We start from the raw sequence: 21,151 nt of genomic DNA on the forward strand, positions 1-21,151 counted from the left end.
TTTTTTGAAGATACATTGAATTCCTTTTCGTTATTTTCATTTAATGGCTTTGCCTATTTTTGATCTCAGGAGAGTTTATGTTTTTCAGAACCATCCCCATTTTGAGACCTGACCTGGGATTTTTCACTTTTGAGAACTCGCATCGTAAATTTTTTTGATTATGCACGATATATTGTCACTCCATTCCCAATCTACTCGACACAAATAACAAAATTGAGAGCAAGCAGGTTAGTTTTCCAGAAATATTCAATTTCAATGAGTAGTGAACTTATTTTTTGCATATTTTGGCTTAGTTTCAGCTTGGTAAACTAAGGACTAGGTTACCTCATCTAATTATATATCAAAGTTGAATGTCTATGAATTCCATGAATTGTAATACAAAAGAGTGCGGTGTGATTTATTTCAAATTAAAGTGTGAGGAACGCTGAAAAAAGAAAAAAAACAATACGCGGAAATTTTGAAAGAACGAACATACAGATTACCTATGGCAAAAGAATGGGCTAAGGCATATGAACGTTGGGATTGAACAACCGGAATGCAATTTTATCACTATTGTCCGCGATTGCTTAAAAAGGATAGTCGACAATTGCGAAATATATTGTTCCGACCCATGGGGGGGAGGCCGTAGAATATGGAACTAAATATTTTTTTAAATTTCGTTTTCTAGAGCGAGTTATCGTGGTTTAAATTTTCGTGAAAATTTTTTTATTCACATTTTCTGGAATTTTTGCCTAAAATTTCGTCAACTTTGCTAAAATATGTAAAAAATGTTAAATATAGTACAGTTGATTTTATTTTTAAAGACAAAAATAATTGTTGAATATTCTGATTGTTTTTTGGCTAAAATTTTGGTTAAATATATCAAACTTCAGCCTTCTCCATCAAAAATTGCCCGAAGGAAACTTCTTTAGTCCACTTTGATTGAATTCGCCGAAACAACACACCCAAAAACAAAAAGCACGACCTTTGTAATTTAAAAAAGGAGCTTCCACGTTCACTTCCATTGACAGTACTCTGGTATTTAAATTTTAACGTTTTTTGCTAAATTAATGATTATCAAAAACGCAGAATTTTTTTGGTCTTTTAACTAACAAAGGGTCTATATCAATTGAGTCCTCCTAATGGACCCAAAGCAATAGCAAGACGGCTTTTGGTCCAATCTTGGTTTTGATACAATCTATAAATAATTCGGATTGAAATCAGTCGGACTCTTTTTTTTAAAAAAACATTAAACCTTTATGTTAATTAAAGAACAGATCAACGCAAATCAAAACTCACTGTTGATAGGTCCAATTAGCTTCCCTAGCAGTTCCAAATTATTGCAACTTGTTTTTTTTTCAATAGCCTCTTTGACTTTTAAAATTGTTTGAAATTTAATAAATAATGGCTTATTGAACTTTTCCCCTATTTTTCTCTTAATTTTGGTCACTTTGTAGGTTAGTGTCAGCAAAGAAGGAAAGCTTCTTCCTTCTCTTTGCTCAAATGGACTAAATTTATTTTTAATTGATGTTTTTTGCGCGTTAAATTGTGGCGTTTTGGATTTGATATTACTAGATTTTACACTTTTTTTGTTTTTAAGCATCGGCCCAATTTTCACATTTTTTTCTCGTTTTGTCAATTATCATTTTATGGACATTTGACTTATTAAATTTTTGGCATTCAAAATAAGGCAAAAGTAAAAATATAAAAGTCTGGAAAGGCATAGATTATGCTTTTAACGGCTTCGACACCACTTTCTCGAAGAGTTTAATTGGATTCTTTACATTTGTTTTCAACTGTCGTTTTTACTTTGTTTTTTTTAGTCGTGTGAAAATTTCTCGATAATGACAAATCGCATTTTTTTCTTATGGAGGATTAAACAACCATATATTTTGATTTGAGTAGATATCAGACGGCCTTAATCACTTTGAAAACCATTGTTTTCAAAAGTTGAAAAAAAAACAGTTTAAGTTCGCATTTTTTTTTCTTTTGTGTTTGTGTTACCTAGTCTCGTTAAAAAGATGCCATTTATGCACATCAACGCAAGTGTGCTTAATATAAACTTCTATTTGAAATCGTTGAATTTACAGGCTTCGACACGGGTTTTTGCAAAAAAATTTATTTTTTGATCTTTTTTCTATATTTGATGTTCTTTTTGTAGACGTAAGATTTTTTCTGAATAATTATAGGTCTCAAACGCTTTCTTTGGACAGTTGAACAAAAGTTTTTTTCCTTTTTTACTGTATAGCTAATGGCTTTATTGAATTTGAAAATAAATGTTTTCGAAAAATATTTCTTAGTTTTTCCTATTTTTCTCTTTTTTGTCTACTTTTTTTTCTGATTACTTGTTCTCATTAATTATTCCCTCACATACCACATTTTGCGTTCCAGGAAAACCCAATTGAACATTTTTTGAGGGGGAAAACATGACCGTACGGCTTCCACAGCGTTTTCTCGCAAGTTTTAGTTCAATTTTTGATTTTTTTTGTAACCGCTTAAAAAATTGAATAATTGCAGCCTTAATGCCCTTTTATAGTAAAATATAAGACCATAAACACAGTGAATGTTTTCAGATGCTATCTAATGGTTTTCATAACTTTGAAATTAATTGTTTTAAAAATATAAGTCGATTTTTATTTGTTTTTCCTTTATTTTTTATCTTATTATTATCCAGCCTTTTTATGAAGTTGCCTCATATCTTCTTAGGTGAATTACAAGATAATTCTTTTGGGTTTCAGTTTTAACTGACGACTTTTTGACCTTGCTCAAAAGTGTTTTTGGATGGAAAATTTGGATGTATTTTGTTGGTTGCTATTGTTGTATGACTTTGTTGTTCGTCTTGATTTGTTTTCTTAATAATGGCTTATCTCATCAATGTAATGCGGCAGTTGTTTTACATCACTGATTTATATGTATTGGAGGCAATTTTCATACTCAAACACAATTTTTTTGAAAAAAACTTGAATTTTTGGGGGTGTTCTATCTTTTTCCTGATTTTTTACTGTCATTTTTTTAGCACACGGCTACACTTCTAATTTTAATGTCACATCGTTCATTGTACGATTAGATTGTAAAATTACCAAAAAAAAAATATTAATATTATTTTAAAAAACGATATTTGTATCTAAATGGGAATAATCATAAAATAAGGTTTTCAGGTCTACCCGAAAACCTCATTATCTGGTGATTAATTACTTCTGGTCTACCCAAATCCTGTCTATTCATACTTAACCTGCGTTAAAAAAATAAATTGAACTTGCTCTGGGTCAAAAACCAAAAAAAATCAATTCTGACGCTTTTACATTTCCAACACGATGCTCCATTTTAAATGCCTTTAATTCATAAAAAAAGACATTTGTCGGTGTTGCCTGTATAATTTTGGTCGCTTGCGGCCATTTCAGTGTTATAAAAGCGTTCTAAAACTGAGTTTAGAAAAAAAGTGTAGACAAGGCTAACAGCATTTTTGTAGCATTTTTATGTTCCTGTTGGTTGCTAGTTTTGGACGATTTCTCGGCCAATTGTGACAATTTTTTGGCTACTTTTTTACAATTTTTCGGCTATTATTGACGAGTTTTCGAGTAATTTTTTGAAGATTTTCCGCCTAATTCGAAGACTTGCGGACCTATTTTCGACTAATTCGTTGGCTATTTTTGACAATTTTCCGATGATTTTAGATGATAAAAATTGTTAAAAATAGTACAGTTGATTTTTTTAAAGACAAAAACAATTGTTGAATATTTTGATTGAATTTTTTTGGCTAAAATTTTGGTTAAAAATTTCAAATTTCAGCCTTCTCCATCAAAAATTGCCCGAAGTAAGCATCTCTTGTTCATTTTGATTAAATTTGGCGAAACAACACACCCAAAAACAAATAGCAAGACCTTTGTAAATTAAAAAGAAGCTTCCACTTTCACTTCCATTGACAGTACTCTGGTATTAAAATTTTGACGTTTTTTGCTAAATTATTGATTATCAAAAACGCAGATTTTTTTGGTCTTTTAACTAACAAATGATCTATATCAATTGAGTCCTCCTAATGGACACAAAGCAATAGCAAGACTGCTTTTGGTCCAATCTTGGTTTTGATACAACCCATAAATAATTGGGATTGAAATCAGTCGGACTCTTCTTTTTAAAAAAAAACATCAGATCTTTATGTTAATTAAAGAACAGATCAACGCAAATGAAAACTCACTGTTGATAGGTCCAATTAGTTTTCCTATTAGTTCCGAATTATTAAAACTTGTTCTTTATTCAATAGTCTCTTTGACTTTCAAAATTGTTTGAATTTTAATAAATAATGGCTTATTGAAGTTTTCCCCTATTTTTCTCTTAATTTTGGTCTGTTTGTAGGTTAGTGTCAGCAAAGAAGGAAAGCTTCTTCCTTCTCTTCGCTCAAATGGACTAAATTTATTTTTAATTGATGTTTTTTGCGCGTTAAATTGTGGCGTTTTGGATTTGATATTACTAGATTTTACACTTTTTTTGTTTTTAGGCATCGGCCCAATTTTCACATTTTTTTCTCGTTTTGTCAATTATCATTTTATTGACATTTGACTTATTAAATTTTTGGCATTCAAAATAAGGCAAAAGTAAAAATATAAAAGTTTGGAAAGGCATAGATTATGCTTTTAACGGCTTCGACACCACTTTCTCGAAGAGTTTAATTGGATTTTTTACATTTGTTTTCAACTGTCGTTTTTACTTTGTTTTTTTAGTCGTGTGAAAAATTCTCGATAATGACAAGTCGCATTTTTTTCTTATTGAGGATTAAACAACCCTAAATTCTGATTTGAGTAGATATCAGACGGCCTTAATCACTTAGAAAATCATTGTTTTCAAAAATTGAAAAAAAAACAATTTAAGTTCGCATTTTTTTTCTTTTGTGTTTGTGTTACATAGTCTCGTTAAATAGATGCCATATATGACATCTTTGTTGTCGAATTAAAACGCAAGTGTGCTTAATATAAGCTTCTTTTAGAATTCGTTATGAATTTACAGGCTTCGCACGGGTTTTTGCAAAAACAAAAACTATTTTTGATTTTTTTTTTAAATTTGATGTTCTTTTTGTAGACGTAAGATTTTTTCTGAATAATTACAGGTTTCAAACGCTTTCTTTGGACAGTTAAACAAAAGTTTTTTCATTTTATACTGTATAGCTAATGGCTTTTTTGAGTTTGAAAAAAATGTTTTCGAAAAATCCAAAATATTTCTTAATTTTGCCCATTTTTCTCTTTTTGTCTACTTTATTTCTGATTACTTGGTATCATTAATTATTCCCTCACATACCACATTTTTGCGTTCCAGGGAAGCCCAATTGAACTTTTTTTGAGGGGCAGAATATGACTGTACGGCTTCCACAGCGTTTTCTCGCAAGTTTTAGTTCAATTTTTGATTGTTCTGTTTGTTTTTTTTTGTAACCGCTTAAAAAAATTGAATAATTGCAGCCTTAATGCCCTTTTATAGTAAAATATAAGACCATAAACACAGTGAATGTTTTCAGATGCTATCTAATGGTTTTCATAACTTTGAAATTAATTGTTTTAAAAATATAAGTCGATTTTTATTTGTTCTTCCTTTATTTTTTATCTTATTATTATCCAGCCTTTTTATGAAGTTGCCTCATATCTTCTTAGGTGAATTACAAGATAATTCTTTTGGGTTTCAGTTTTACCTGACGACTTTTTGACCTTGCTCAAAAGTGTTTTTGGATGGAAAATTTGGATGTATTTTGTTGGTTGCTATTGTTGTATGACTTTGTTGTTCGTCTTGATTTGTTTTCTTAATAATGGCTTATCTCATCAATGTAATGCGGCAGTTGTTTTACATCACTGATTTATATGTATTGGAGGCAATTTTCATACTCAAACACAATTTTTTTGAAAAAAAACTTGAATTTTTGGGGGTGTTCTATCTTTTTCCTGATTTTTTACTGTCATTTTTTTAGCACACGGCTACACTTCTAATTTTAATGTCACATCGTTCATTGTACGATTAGATTGTAAAATGACCAAAAAAAAATATTAATATTATTTTAAAAAACGATATTTGTATCTAAATGGGAATAATCATAAAATAAGGTTTTCAGGTCTACCCGAAAACCTCATTATCTGGTGAATAATTACTTCTGGTCTACCCAAATCCTGTCTATTCATACTTAACCTGCGTTAAAAAATTGAATTGGACTTGCTCTGGGTCAAAAACCAAAAAAAATCAATTCTGACGCTTTTACATTTCCAACACGATGCCTCCATTTTAAATACCTTTGATTTATAAAAAAAGACATTTGTCGGTGTTGCTTGTATAATTTTGGTCGCTCGCGGCCATTTCAGTGTTATAATAGCGTTTTAAACCTGAGTTTAGAAAAAAAGTGTAGACAAGGCTATCAACATTTTTGTAGCATTTTTTAAGTTCCGGTTGGTGGCTAGTTTTGGACGATTTCTCGGCCTATTGTGACAATTTTTTGGCTACTTTTTTACAATTTTTCGGCTATTATTGACAAAGTTTCGAGTAATTTTTTGAAGATTTTCCACCTAATTCGATCACTTGCGGACCTATTTTCGACTAATTTTATGGCTAATTTTGACAATTTTCTGATGACTTTTAGATTATAAAATTGTTAAAAAAAGTACAGTTGATTTTTTTTATAGACAAAAATAATTGTTGAATATTTTGATTGAGTTTTTTTGGCTAAAATTTTGGTTAAATATTTCAAAATTCAGCCTTCTACCTCAAAAATTACCCGAAGTAAACTTCTTTAGTCCACTTTGATTAAATTTGCCGTAACAACACACCCAAAAACAAATAGCACGACCTTTGTAATTTAAAAAAGGAGCTTCCACGTTCACTTCCATTGACAGTACTTTGGTATTTAAATTTTGACGTTTTTTGCTATATTAATGATTATCAAAAACGCAGATTTTTTTTGGTCTTTTAACTAACAAAGGATTTATATCAATTGAGTCCTCCTAATGGACACAAAGCAATAGCAAGACAGCTTTTAGTCCAATTTAGGTTTTGATACAATCCATAAAAATTTCGGCTTGAAATCAGTCGGACTCTTTTTTTTAAAAAAATCATTAGATTTTTATGTTAATTAAAGTACAGATCAAGGCAAATGAAAACTCACTGTTTATAGGTCCAATTAGTTTTCCTAGCAGTTCCGAATTGTTGCAACTTGTTCTTTATTCAATAGTCTCTGACTTTCAAAATGGTTTGAATTTTAATAAATAATGGCTTATTGAACTTTTCCCCTATTTTTCTCTTAATTTGGTCACTTTGTAGGTTAGTGTCAGCAAAGAAGGAAAGCTTCCTCCTTCTCTTTGCTCAAATGGACTAAATTTTGTTTTTAATTGATGTTTTTGCGCGTTAAATTGTGGTGTTTTGGATTTGATATTACTAGATTTTACACTTTTTTTGTTTTTAGGCATTGGCCCATTTTTCACATTTTTTTCTCGTTTTGTCAATTATCATTTTATTGACAGTTCACATATTAAATTATTGGCATTCAAAATAAGGCAAAAAGTAAAAATAAAAAAGTCTGGAAAGGCATAGATTTTGCTTTTAACTGCTTCGACACCACTTTCTCACCATTGTTTACAAAAATTGAAAAAAAAACAGTTCAAGTTTGCATTTTTTGCTTTTGTGTTTGTGTTACCTAAACTCGTTAAATAGATGCCATATATGACATCTTTGTTGTCGAAAGAAAACGCAAGTGTGCTGAATATAAGCTTCTTTTAGAATTCATTATGAATTTACAGGCTTCGACACGGGTTTTTGCAAAAACAAAAATTATTTTTGATTTTTTTCAATATTTGATGTTCTTTTTGTAGACGTAAGATTTTTTCTGAATAATTAAAGGTCTCAAACTTTGGACAGTTGAACAAAAGTTTCTTTATTTTATACTGTATAGCTAATGGCTTTATTGACTTTGAAAAATAATGATTTCGAAAAATCCAAAAGTTTTTCTTAATTTTGCCCATTTTTCTCTTCTTTGTCTACTTTTTTTCTGATTACTTGGTATCATTATTTATTCCCTAACATACTACATTTTTGCGTTCCAGGAAAGCCCAATTTAACATTTTTGAGGGGCAAAATATGACTGTACGGCTTCCACAGCGTTTTCTCCCAAGTTTTAATTCAGTTTTTGATTGTTCTGTTTCTTGTTTTTTTTTGTAACCGCTTAAAAAATTGAATAATTATAGCCTTAATGCCCTTTTATAGAAAGGTATGTGATCATAAACACAGTGAATGTTTTCAGATGTTATCTAATGGTTTTCATAACTTTGAAATTAATTGTTTTAAGTTTTATAAATTCAAGTCGATTTTTAACTGTTTTTCCTTCATTTCTTGTATTAATATTATCCAGCCTTTTTATGAATTTGCCGCATATCTTTTTAGGTGAATTAAAAGATTTTTTTTGGGTTTCAGTTTTATCTGACGACTTTTTGACCTTGCTAAAAAGTGTTTTTGGATGGAAAATTTGGATGTAATTTGTTGGTTGCTATTGTTGTATGACTTTGTTTTTCGTCTTGATTTGTTTTCTTAATAATGGCTTATCGCATCAGTTTAATGCGGCATTTGTTTTACGTCACTGAGTTATATGCATTGGAGGCAGTTTTCTTGTTCATACAAATTTTTTTGAAAAAAGAACTTGAATATTTGGGGGTGTTCTATCTTTTTCATGATTTTTTACTGTCATTTTTTTTCGCACACGGCTACACTTCTAAGTTTAATGTCATATTGTTCATTGTACGATTAGATTGTAATTTGACCAAAAAATATTATTATTATTATAAAAAACGAGATTTGTATCTAAATGGGAATAATCAGAAAATGAGGTTTTCAGGTCTACCGGAAAACCTCATTATCTGGTGGTTAATTACTTCTGTTCTACCCAAATCCTGTCTATTCATACTTAATTTGCGTTAAAAAGTCAATTGGACTTGCTCTGGGTCAAAAACCAAAAAAAATCAATTCTGATGCTTTTACATTTCCAACACGATGCCTCCATTTTAAACGCCTTTGAGTTATAAAAAAAGACATTTGTCGGTGTTGCTTGTATAATTTTGGTCGCTTGCGGCCATTTCAGTGTTATAACAGCGTTTTAAACCTGAGTTTAGAAAAAAAGTGTAGACAAGGCTATCAGCATTTTTGTAGCATTTTTTAAGTTCCGGTTGGTGGCTAGTTTTGGACGATTTCTCGGCCTATTGTGACAATTTTTTGGCTACTTTTTTACAATTTTTCGGTTATTATTGACAAAGTTTCGAGTAATTTTTTTGAAGATTTTCCACCTAATTCGATGACTTGCGGACCTATTTTTGACTAATTTTATGGCTAATTTTGACAATTTTCCGATGACTTTTAGATTATAAAATTGTTAAAACAAGTACAGTTGATTTTGTTTAAAGACAAAAATAATTGTTGAATATTTTGATTGAGTTTTTTTGGCTAAAGTTTTGGTTAAATAATTCAATATTCAGCCTTCTCCATCAAAAATTGCCCGAAGTAAGCTACTTAGTCCACTTTGATTAAATTTGCCGAAACAACACAACCAAAACCAAATAGCACGACCTTTGTAAGTTAAAAAAGAAGCTTCTACTTTCCCTTCCATTGACAGCACTCTGGTATTAAAATTTTGACGATTTTTGCTAAATTATTGATTATCAAAAACGCTGATTTTTTTGGTCTTTTAACTAACTAATGATCTATATCAATTGAGTCCTCCTAATGGACACAAAGCTGTAGCAAGACTGCTTTTGGTCCAATCTTGGTTTTGATACAATCCATAAATAATTCGGATTGAAATCAGTCGGACTCTTTTTTTTAAAAAACATTAGATATTGCCTTTTATTTATTAAAAAAAGACGTTTGTCGGTGTTGCTTGTATAATTTTGGTCGCTTGCGGCCTTTTCAGTGATATAATAGCGTTTTAAACCTGAGTTTAGAAAAAAAGTGTAGACAAGGCTAACAGCATTTTTGTAATATTTTTTAAGTTCCTGTTGGAGGCTATTTTTGGACGATTTCCCGGCCAATTGTGACAATTTTTCTGCTACTTTTTTACAATTTTTCGGCTATTATTGACGAGTTTTCGAGTATGTTTTTGAAGATTTCCCGCATAATTCGATGACTTGCGGACCTATTTTCGACTAATTTTTTGGCTATTTTTGACAATTTTCCGATGACTTTTAGATGATTTCCCGGCTATTTTTGAAAATCTTTCGGCAAATTTTGGACCATTTATCGGCAATTTTCTGGCTAATTGTGTTGTCTTTAATTCTATTTTAAACTTGCCAAGTCTTAAATCAGAGTTGAATTTAGAAAAGCCAAGTCTCAGCCCAGACTTGGATTTAGTGTAAAAAAGGACATGATCATAGCTCTGAATTATTAATGAAATGCCACTTGTAATTAGACTTGCTTAGTACCGAAATTGATTTGGCGTTAGGTGCGGGCTCCAAATTCTATGCATATCTCTTTTTGCGTTGTTTCAGAAAGTAACCACTCAGGTTGAGGGTGGTTACTTTCAAAAACAGCACAGATATACTGGTTCTACGCCATATTTTGTACTTCTCATCAACAGAAAATGAACATTGTTTTTACAAAAATGTTTTCTCTTGAGCTTAGTAGTATCCCTTTTTTGTGAAAATGTCTGTTTTCTGTGGTTGGACTTCTTGGTTGTTATCAAACCGTCTTGAAAAAATTCTGATCCAGCCGTACAGCCACATGAGACCAGACCATACCTCCAGACTATCTAGAGTTTACACCGTGCTGTTATTAGACCGTGCAGGATTTGGATGGGGCCCTGATAAAAGGTTCCAGACCAGAGACTTGCTGCCAGACTCTGACGCTGGGTTGCACTTAATCCTCTTGTGCGCAAGTCAAGTTGGTCTGATCGAACTCGATTGGGTCGCGGACTTCAAACTGGGCAGCTACCTCTGACCCAGGTTTAGGTGTGTCTCCCTCGACCTCTCTGATCAGACCATTTCCAAACTTTACCTTCTAATCAGACAATCGTGCAACCCAAAGCCCTCTGATCAGAACGTAGTGCAACCCAAGAAATTGTGCAGTGCGACCCAAAAGACCTCTGATCAGACTATCGTGCAACCCAAATATTTCGTTCGACTCTGGTGCGACTCACAGTTTTGTGCGGCTCTAGTGCGACCAACGCTCCCCCTGATCAGACCATACTCCAAACTTTGTCCTATGATCAGACCATTCCTGAATACAAGTTACAATCCGTTGTTATTTGTATGAAGTATTCGATTAAAGTTTATATATTGCTCAATTTAAAATTGAATAATATATTATATCTTATTGAGGTTAAGACAAACTAATTGATAAAAATATAAACAAAAAGTCATTTTGAAGTGCCTGCAACTTTTCTAATATAAATCATAAAAAAACGGTGATAAAAACTGCAGTCAAATAAATATGGTCAATTAATGATCTGTGGTCAGATTTTGGGGCAACTTATGTGCTGACTCTGGTCTCTTAGTGCGACTTTGCTCTATGAGCAGTCCGTTGTGCGACCATTATCCAGACTTTCGTGCTACCTATGATCAGACTGTAATGCGGCTTTGTTCTTTGATCAGACCGTAGTGCGTCCAATGTCCAGGCCATTTGTTTCAGTTTGCCCTCTGATCACACCGTAGTGCGACCATTTTCCAGACCATTTCCCAGAGTTTGCCCTCTGATCACACCGTAGTGCGACCATTGTCCAGACCATTGTGCGACTTTAGCGTTTCCCAGACCATGAATTTGGGGTCGCACCACGACACCAGTGTGCGACCCAATTGGTCTGAACAGAGCAGTCTTGGGTCGCTCACCTAAATCTGGGGAAAATAGTCCCAATACGCCGGGCTAGACCCATTTTTATGTGGTTGCCCTAGTCGAGACCTGGAAATATTAAAAGACCGTCCTCGACAGATTTAAGGTATGAAAAGACTGTCCTCGACAGATATTGGGTACGAAAAGAATTCGTTTGGACCTAATGTGATATCCTGGACTTTGGCTGCAACTAAAACAACCGTCCTAGAATTTGGCTGGAACTAAAACATATTTCCTGGAATTTGGCTGGACAATAAAGGTGTTCTGGAGTTTGGCTGGACAATAAAGGTGCACTGGATTTTGGCTGGAAAATAAAACATGTCCTGGAGTTACGCTCGCGACCGTTATAATGACTTGTTTTCAGTTTCCTTCAAAGTTAAGGACATGTAGCGCAATTGGTTAATCAATGGGTAAGATAGGAGAAGTTCACGAGATCGAACCCAGATGTGGTCGGAACTTTTTAATTTGCCTCTTTTATGCATATGAAAAGAATTTGGCTGGACTTATGGAGAGAATTAGCCTCGAATTTAACCAGGGTATTGACCGTGTAATTTAATTCAATATTTACCCCCCCCCCCCCCACCCACCTTGAGTTAATAGGTATTTTCACAAATTCCAGGTCTCGACTAGGGTGGCTTTTTGAAAACATTTGGCCAGCAAACAGCCGTATCGACATCTAGATTTATTATAAAATGTACAACACACAAGGGTAATAAATATGAAATAATTTTAATCGTCTTTGAGAAAACAGAAAATATGATTTCTGGAGGTTACTTAAGTTCTGAAGGTCTATAAACGTGGCACAAACTGCTTTAATGGATGAGAGTTTTTTCTACTGAAATTATACCCCTAATGTTGATCACTAATGCCCGGGTCGAATGTCCTCCCTAAAATCCTCCCATTTTGATGTAAGAATGGGGGGGTAATTTGTCTATGGGGGGTAAATTGATGTAAGAGTGTGGGGGTAATTTGTTCAGAGGGGGTAAAAGGATGTAAGAGTTGGGCTGCAATGGGAGGAATTTTAAGGAATTACCCCCCTGACTGAAATTGCCATGTAAGAGTGGGCTGCAATGGGCTGCAATGGGAGATGACAACCCCTAATGTTATGAACACAGTGCAGAAACGATAAGATACACGGACATCTTCTTGCGATCGTTTTTTAAAATTTATTTGCTCCACAAATGTACCCAAAAGTATTCGACTTGATAATTGTGGATCTATTTAATCTTCTGGCAAACTTTTGAAGCTAACCCGAAGGTCAGAAAAATTGCCGATTTGACAAATCAGCTAGATTTGGACGGATAAATTTTCTACCCATTTGGTCTTGCTTTCAGTGGAGTTCCTCGAAAATTAGGATGATGGAGAAAAACGGCGACCGTGAAAGCAGTTGATTTCTAAAGAGAACTGTGTTTTGACCATTCTGCGTTCCCAGGATGAGGTCGGCGACTCAAGACCATTGGCCAGACCTACATGGCTGAAGACATTGGGTTCCATACTGATCATATACAAAAATAGTTTTTGGCCACACCGATTGAACAGACTTTGCTCAGAATTCTGGCCCAACCTCTGTAGACCCTAGACCAGACCAACTCAAACATGTATAAATATCAACCAAAAGTTATATTATATTCGTTTCACGTTGAAAATAAATCCACGAGAAGTCAAATTCAAGTTTTTAAAAAGATCTTAGTCAAAAAAGAGGTCAATTTAAAAACCTTTGTCGATTTAAGAAACTAATTTGACGACGTAGACTAAACATAGATATAGGCGTTGAATTCCAATGTTTGAAACACAGCCACTGCAGCACACAAATCCACCCCGGGCCGAGGAATTTCCCCAGAAATAACGGGGAAAAGAATGTAGTGTGAAAATAAAAAAGTACGTACACCCCTATCTCTCAGCTTAAATAACGGTGGAGGATTGTAATTACAAGATTGTTAATTTAAAAAATAAAAGTGGACGGAGGTATTGAGGATTGATCTCAATCACATGTTACATTCACCTTGAGCATTACCCAGGTTGAGGTCGCGCTCGAAATCGCCTCTGATCAGACCGTCCCAGACAAATGGGACCACTGATCAGACCGTCCCAGACCAAAGTGACCACTGATCAGACGAGTGTGCTCGAAGATCATTGTGCGCTCGAAGTGCACTCGAAGCCGCCTCTGATCAGTCGAGTTCCAGACCGAAGTGACCCTGATTAGACAAATTCCAGACCATTGTCCAGATGAGTTCCAGACCCTTGTCCACATTAAAGTGCGCTCGCAATATTGTCCTAGACCATATGCATGGATGATTTCTCCAGATCTTCAAAAACGAAAGTATTGCACAAACATACATGACAATAAATAAAACAATAAGATATATAAACGGAAGAAATTAATTTTTTAGCAATAAGCGAGTCCAGATATCACCCCAGTTAAAATCCCGAAGCGAGCATGTCCATAGTGAAGATGAAAGCACTGCATTGACTGCTAAATTTTGTGTTGGTGTATTCTTATATAGACAATGAGGCTCGGTAATATACTGCGAGGAGAATCTTAGAGCGCGGAATTTTATCGTTTGCTCGGACTCAAATCTCCTATAGTTGTTTGTTTCTAACTCCGCCGTAGCCGGTCCCCAGCCCGGTTGAGAGAAGGAGGAGGAGAACCCATCCAAAACATACTGGAAAATCTCAAAATGTTTTTTGTTAGTTCAACTGTAGATTTTTTCCGAGAGTATTTAACCTATTTCAGCTCTCGAAACGTCCTCTGATCATACAAAAGTGCCCTCGAAACGTCCTTGATCAGGCTAAAATGCGCTCGAGAACATCCCCTTATCTGACTAATGTGCGCTCGAAAACCTGGGACCACTGATCAGACCGTCCCAGACCAAAGTGACCACTGATCAGACGAGTGTGCTCGAAGATCATTGTGCGCTCGAAGTGCACTCGAAGCCGCCTCTGATCAGTCGAGTTCCAGACCGGAGTGACCCCTGATCAGACAAATTCCAGACCATTGTCCAGATGAGTTCCAGACCATTGCCCAGATGAAAGTGCGCTCGAAGTTTTTTCCAGATCATGTAATTTGAGCGCACGGGAACATGTATGCGCTCGAAACTCGTCTGATCAGTAGTCACTTCGTTCTCGCCACCTCGACCTGGGTAACCTTTGCGCCAACTAATACTATCATCTTACATTTCAATTTCGGTGATAATGGTAATTGTGTTAGAGTATAATTTTTTATCAGTCCACCCTAAATTACACTCTTTTCAAAGATACTATAAAGAGGGGAGAAAAGAGTGTAAACACAGTGTTCATTTTTGAATTTACACCCCGGGTTGAATGGCCTCCCTAAAATCCTCCCATTTTCTTGTAAGAGTGGGGGGGGGGATTTGTCTATGGGGGGGTTAATTTGATTAAAGAGTGGGGGAATTTTTTGTTCAGGTGGGGTAAAATGATGTCCCATTTCGGCTGCAGTTGGAGGACTTTTGAGGAATAACCCCCCTGACTAAAATTGCCATGTAAGAGTGGGCTACAATGGGATAAAATGGGAGGACTTTTGAGGAATTACCCCCTGACTAATATTTCCATATAAGAGTGGGCTGCCATGGGAGGACTTTTGAAAAATTGCCCTCCCTGACTAAAATTGCCAGAAAGGAGTGCGCTGCAACGGGCCGCAATGGGAAGACATTTGAGGAATTACCCCCTGAATAAATTTGCCATGTAAGAGTGGGCTACAATCGGCTGCAATGGAAGGAATTTTGAGGAATTACCCCCTGACTAAAATTGCCATGTAAGAGAGGGCTGCAATTGGAAGATTTTTGAGGAATTAACCCTGACTAAATTGGCCATTTAAGAATGGGCTACAATGGGAGGACTTTTGAGGAATTGCCTCCCCTGACTAAATTTGCCATGTGAGAGTGGGCTGCAATGGAGAAATTACCTCCTCACTCTTACACCATTTTACCCCGTTGAAAACCCAATGCAGCCAAAAAAGACGTAAGAGTTTTGAGTTGCCTTTTCATTAAAAATCCTCACATTGCAGCCCCACTCTTATACGATTCAATCCGGGACTCTTACATTCTTTTCACCGATAGATAGGAGTGAAATACGCGTTACACCCTAATTAGGAGTGGATTAAGGGTGAAACCTCGGCCCGTGAAATTTTGCATAGGACTAGAAGTTCTTTTGGCTCCACCTCAGGGCCTTGGATATAGGTAATGGCCAGACAGAACGGACGCAAATATGGGTATAGACCAGAATGACCGGGCCGAAAATGGGTATTGGCGAGACCAAAACTGACCAAAAATTGCTATTGTCCAGACGGAAGGCGCAACCGAAAATATTCTATACCAATTAGTCCTTATTTGCGTTCAATGTCAGTGTGACAAATACCTGTCTTTGACCGCGGACCTCATCCAGTGTTAGCATGATTTACATGGAATGCGTCTGCATTTAAAAATGGCGTGGGTTCACGGTTCGTGCTTTTTAGTAACAACATCTGACGTGTGCCTATTCAATTAGGGTTTTATCAGGTGAAAAAAGACAATATTTCCATTAAAGGACAAAAATGGAGCCAAAACTGTGCAAACAGTACTGAAGGACAAACAGCCGGATACCACGGATCTGAACCCTGAAAATCTTGTCCGCCATTAAACCGCGTTTTTTACATTCCATCTAATCATCTATTTAAATCCTTAAATCCATCAAGACTCGATGCTCAAGATTGAAGACATCTCCTGAATGCATTAGGACAGGCATTGACCAACATTTGGGAATGCATTGCCAAGTTTTCGTGTTGCGTTGCTACCGAAAACTTGAAGAAAACTTAGAGCCGTACAAGGCTTGTAGACTAATGTGGCTCAACACACTCCTAACACTTAAAAAAATCTAGATAAAATTAATTGCAACGTTTGCAGGGAAGCAAAATTGCAGGTAACAATTTTGCCTGCGAAAAAAGATATATGCAATTTACTTAGAATACGTTACCTAGAATTTACTCGCTAAGTCAAACAACAATAATATATTATGTAGATTTTCACGTGAAAAAAAAACACTCAAAAAGTCATAGAGTTTAGATAATAATTCAATCTTTTGAAGTTTAGACAATATTACTCAATGGAAGATTAGAAGGATAGAAAGTCAGTCCGAGCGGAAAACTGGAAAATTTCAGCGGAAATTTTTACGCCTTATAAGCTATAATCCTTGTTGTCGGTAACTAAGTTTTGGCATGCTCCTCTTGACTTTACATTTTTGTTTATATGGCTGAAGTTGACTTTTCAGATAATAAGGGGCGAGAAATTGATGTAGAAAATTGTGAAAACGGAACGGATATTTTTTTCGGTATTTTCACCTGCACTTTTAAAAATGGTATTTGTTTGATCGTCAAAAAGTTGTCATATGACCGAAAACCAACTCTGTCAAAGTTGAGAACAATATGAGTTGCTATCGGTAAGTTGCAAAACAAATTGAAGGTCCATCGGATACTTTCCAACGACTCCACAAACAAACTTTATATGTTCAATGTCGCGAACCTTTAATCAAAGCAATCTGATTTACAAAACGCTATAAAAGAGGTTTATAAGCACAAATACAAAATACTGAACACTCAAATGAGAAAAGAGATACAGCATTATTCAATGCAACCAATTAGGAGAGGAATAGAATTTGCTCTGCTTAGCAAAACTTTGTTCAAGCAGAATCTTGGTGTTTGGGCTAATTGGGATCATTCAGGCAAAAGTTTATTTTCAAGGCGTTAAAAAGGATTACCTTGCCACGCACTCAGAAATAATAATGCTTTTAAGATTTTTTTGGTTGAACTGCAATTTGCGCGTGCTTTTGCAGGTAAAATTACCCAAAAAAAGGTTTTTTGCAGGTAAAAATCAAAGCGTTTTTATCCTACAAGTTCTGGGTAGATTGCATTTCAACTTACCTGGAATTTTTCCTGCAAGAACGAAACTCTAGGTAAATTTACCTGCGATTTGTGCGTGTTGTTTTCAGGCAAATTTACCTAGAATATGTTTTTTGCATGTAATTTACTAGGAGGCTCTAACCGCAAATTCTAGTTAACTTGGAGAAAATTTTACCTAGAATCTCAGGTTATGTATTGTGTTTGCAGGTAGATTGTAGGTGAGTTGCATCAAAGAACAATCTACTTGCAAAATCTAGGTAAATTTACCTGCAGTTTATAATCAATTTAACTGCAATTTACTTAGAGTGAAGTTTTCAACCAATAGTTATCTCTGAATTCCAAATACTCGTGATCGCAAAAGCAGCATTCAATTGTCTCTCCGTAAACTTAAAATCACACATCTGTATGGGATCAAAAAATTGGGATTGAACTTTCCATACAATACTTCAAGCATGCTTCATGAAATATCAAACAGAAGGAAGCAATAAATGCTTTGGAAGAATCTTTACAGAAATTTAGCTCCTGAAAATACACATATATCTGTCCTATATTCGCCATAAATAACTGCAATGATTTACCGAGCACTCATCTCAAAGGAGAGCAGAAGGTGCTTAACTAGCATGGCGATGCATTGTGTATGCATTCCGCCCGGGTCGAAGATTTCAGCCCAAAATGATATAGGAGTGGTGCTGCAATGGGAAGATTTTTAAGGAAAATGCAGCTTAAAATTCTTACGTCTTTTTGGGCTGCATTGGATTTTCAACGGAGTCAAATAGTGTAAGAGGGAAGGGGTAATTTCTCCATTGCAGCCCACTCTTACATGGCAAATTTAGTCAGGGGAGGTAACATCTCAAAAGTCCTCACATTGCAGCCCCTGCTTACATGGCAATTTTTGTCAGGGGAGAATTCCTCAAAGTCCTCCCGTTGCAGCCAAATGCAGCCCACCCTTACGTTGCAGTTTTAGTCAGGGGTAATTCCTCAAAAATCTACTGCAGCCGAACTCGTAGATCATTTTACCTCATCTGAACAAAATAACCCCACACTCTTACAACAAAAAAGTAGAAATTTAGGAAGGACATTCAACCCGGGGTGTAAATAAATTGCAGCGTTTGCAGGTAAGCAAAATTGCAGGTAACAGTACCAGCAAAAATGCCTGCGAAAAATGATATGGGCAATTTTCCTAGAATACGTTACCTAGAACTTACCTGCTAACTCAAACAACAAAACTATATTAAGTATGTAGATTTTCAGGTGATAAAAAACTCAAAAACTCATAAAGTTTAGATAACATTTCAATCTATTGAATCTTAGACAATATTCCTCAATGGAAGATTAGAAGGATAGAAAGTCAGTCCGAGCGGAAAGCAGGAAAAGTTCAGCAGAAATGATTACGCCCTATAAACAATAATCATTGTTGTCGGTAACTAGTTTTTGACATGCTGCTCTTGAATTTTTTTTGTTTATATGGCTTAAATTGACTTTTCAGAAAAAGGAGGGCAAGAAATTGATGTAGAAAATTGTGAAAACGGAACGGTTATTTTTTTCGGTATTTTCACTTGCACTTTTGAAAAGGGTATTTGTGCGATTGTCAAAACGTTGTCATATGACCAAAAACAAACTCTGTCAAATTTGAGAACATTATGAGTTCATAATTGTAAGCTGCAAAACTAATTGAAGTTTCATCAGATACTGTCCAATGACCCCACAAAGAAACTTTATATGTTTAATATAGTGAATCGTTAATCAAAGCAGTCTGATTTCCAAAACGCTATTAAAAAAGTTTATAAGCACAAAAAAACACTGAACACTCGAAAGGAGAGACAGTTTCATACCATTGAACCAATTAAAAGAGGAAAAGATTTTGCTCTGCTTAGCAAAACTTTGTCCAAGCAGAACCTTGGTTTTTGTGGTAATTGGGATCATTCAGGCAAAAGGTTACCTTTGAATGCGCAAAATAGGGTTACTTTGCCACGCAATCAGAAATTAAATTGCGTTTAAGATTCTCATTGGTTGAACTGCAATTTGCGCGTGCTTTTGCAGACAAATTTACCCAAAAAAATTTTTTTGCAGTTAAAATTCTAAGCGTTTTGATCATGCAAGTTCTAGGTAGATTGCATTTCAACTTACCTAGATTTTTTTCTGCACGCTAAATTTATCTGCAACTGGTGAGTGTTTTTTAAGGTTAAATTTACCGAGAAATTGTATTTTGCTGGTAAAAAACTAGGAGGGTATAACTGAATTTTCTAGGTAACTTGGAAAAAACTTAAACCAAAATTGCAAGTAAGGTAATGTGTTTGTATGTAGATTTTAGGTGAGTTGCAATAAAAAACAATTTACTTGCAAAATCTAGGTAATTTTAGCTGCAGTTTATAATCAATTTATCTGCAACTTTTTAAAGTCAAGTTTCCAACCAATAGTTGTCTCTGAATACCTTATACGCGTGACAGGAAAAGCAAAACTCAATTGTCCCTCCGTAAACTTAAAATCACACATCTGTATGGGATCAGAAACAGGGATTGAACTATCAATACATTAACTTCAAGCATGATTATGCAAAATCAAACAGAAGGAAGCAATAAAGGCTTTTGACGAGCTTTTGCCGAAATTTGGGTCTTGAAAATACACATATCTCTGTCCTATGTTCGCCATAATTAACTGCAATGATTTACCGAGCACTCCATCTGAATGGAGTGCAACTGCTTTCAAAGGAGAGCAGAAGGTGCTTCACTAGCATGGCCATGCATGGTGTATGCATTCTGCCCGGGTCGAATTTTTCAGATCAAAAAGGGAGGATTTTTAAGGAAAAAGCAGCACAAAACTCTTACGTGTTTTTGGGATGCATTAGGTTTTCAACGGGGTAAAACGGTGTAATAGTGAGGAGGTAATTTTTCTATTGCTGCCCACTCTTACATGGCAAATTTATTCAGGGGAGGTAATTCTTCAAAAGTCCTCCCATTGCAGCCCATTCCTAGATGGCAATATTAATCAGGGGGTCATTCCTCAAAAGTCCTCCCATTGCAGCCCACTGCAGCCCACTTTTACGTTGCAGTTCTAATCAGGGGTTAATTCCTAAAAATTCATCCAACTGCAGCTGAACTCGTACCTCATTTTACCCCATCTGAACAAAATACTCCCACACTTACTTCAAATTACCCCCCATAGACAAATTACCCCCCACCAGTCTTACAGCAAAATGGGAAGATTTTAGGAAGGACATTCAACCCAGTGTGCAATTTCAAAATGTGACACTGTATTTAAACTCTTTTCTCCGCTCTTTTTACACTCTGAAAAAAGTGTAAAATAGGGTGGACCGATAACAAAATTACATTCTTACACAATTACCATTATAACCGAAATTGAAACGTAAGACGATGGAATGGGTTGGCGCAAAGGTTACCCAGGTCGAGGTAGCCAGAACGAAGTGACCACTGATCAGACGAGTTTTGAGCGCATACA

At 35.2% G+C, this 21,151-nt stretch overlaps 1 protein-coding gene across 1 annotated transcript in view; it reads left to right on the top strand.

Annotated features, from left to right (window-relative positions):
• Positions 1-4,535: 4,535 nt before the first annotated feature.
• Positions 4,536-21,151, top strand: part of LOC142358099 (N-terminal Xaa-Pro-Lys N-methyltransferase 1-B-like) — a 33,873-nt gene continuing 17,257 nt past the window's right edge. Inside the window, exon 1 of the mRNA XM_075409568.1 lies at positions 4,536-4,546. The gene's annotated coding sequence lies outside the window, so the exon portion shown is untranslated. The remainder of the gene's footprint in view (positions 4,547-21,151) is intronic.

Source organism: Convolutriloba macropyga, chromosome 2, assembly GCF_964194025.1.
Source record: "Convolutriloba macropyga chromosome 2, txConMacr16.3, whole genome shotgun sequence".
NCBI classification, from domain to species: Eukaryota; Metazoa; Xenacoelomorpha; order Acoela; family Convolutidae; genus Convolutriloba; species Convolutriloba macropyga.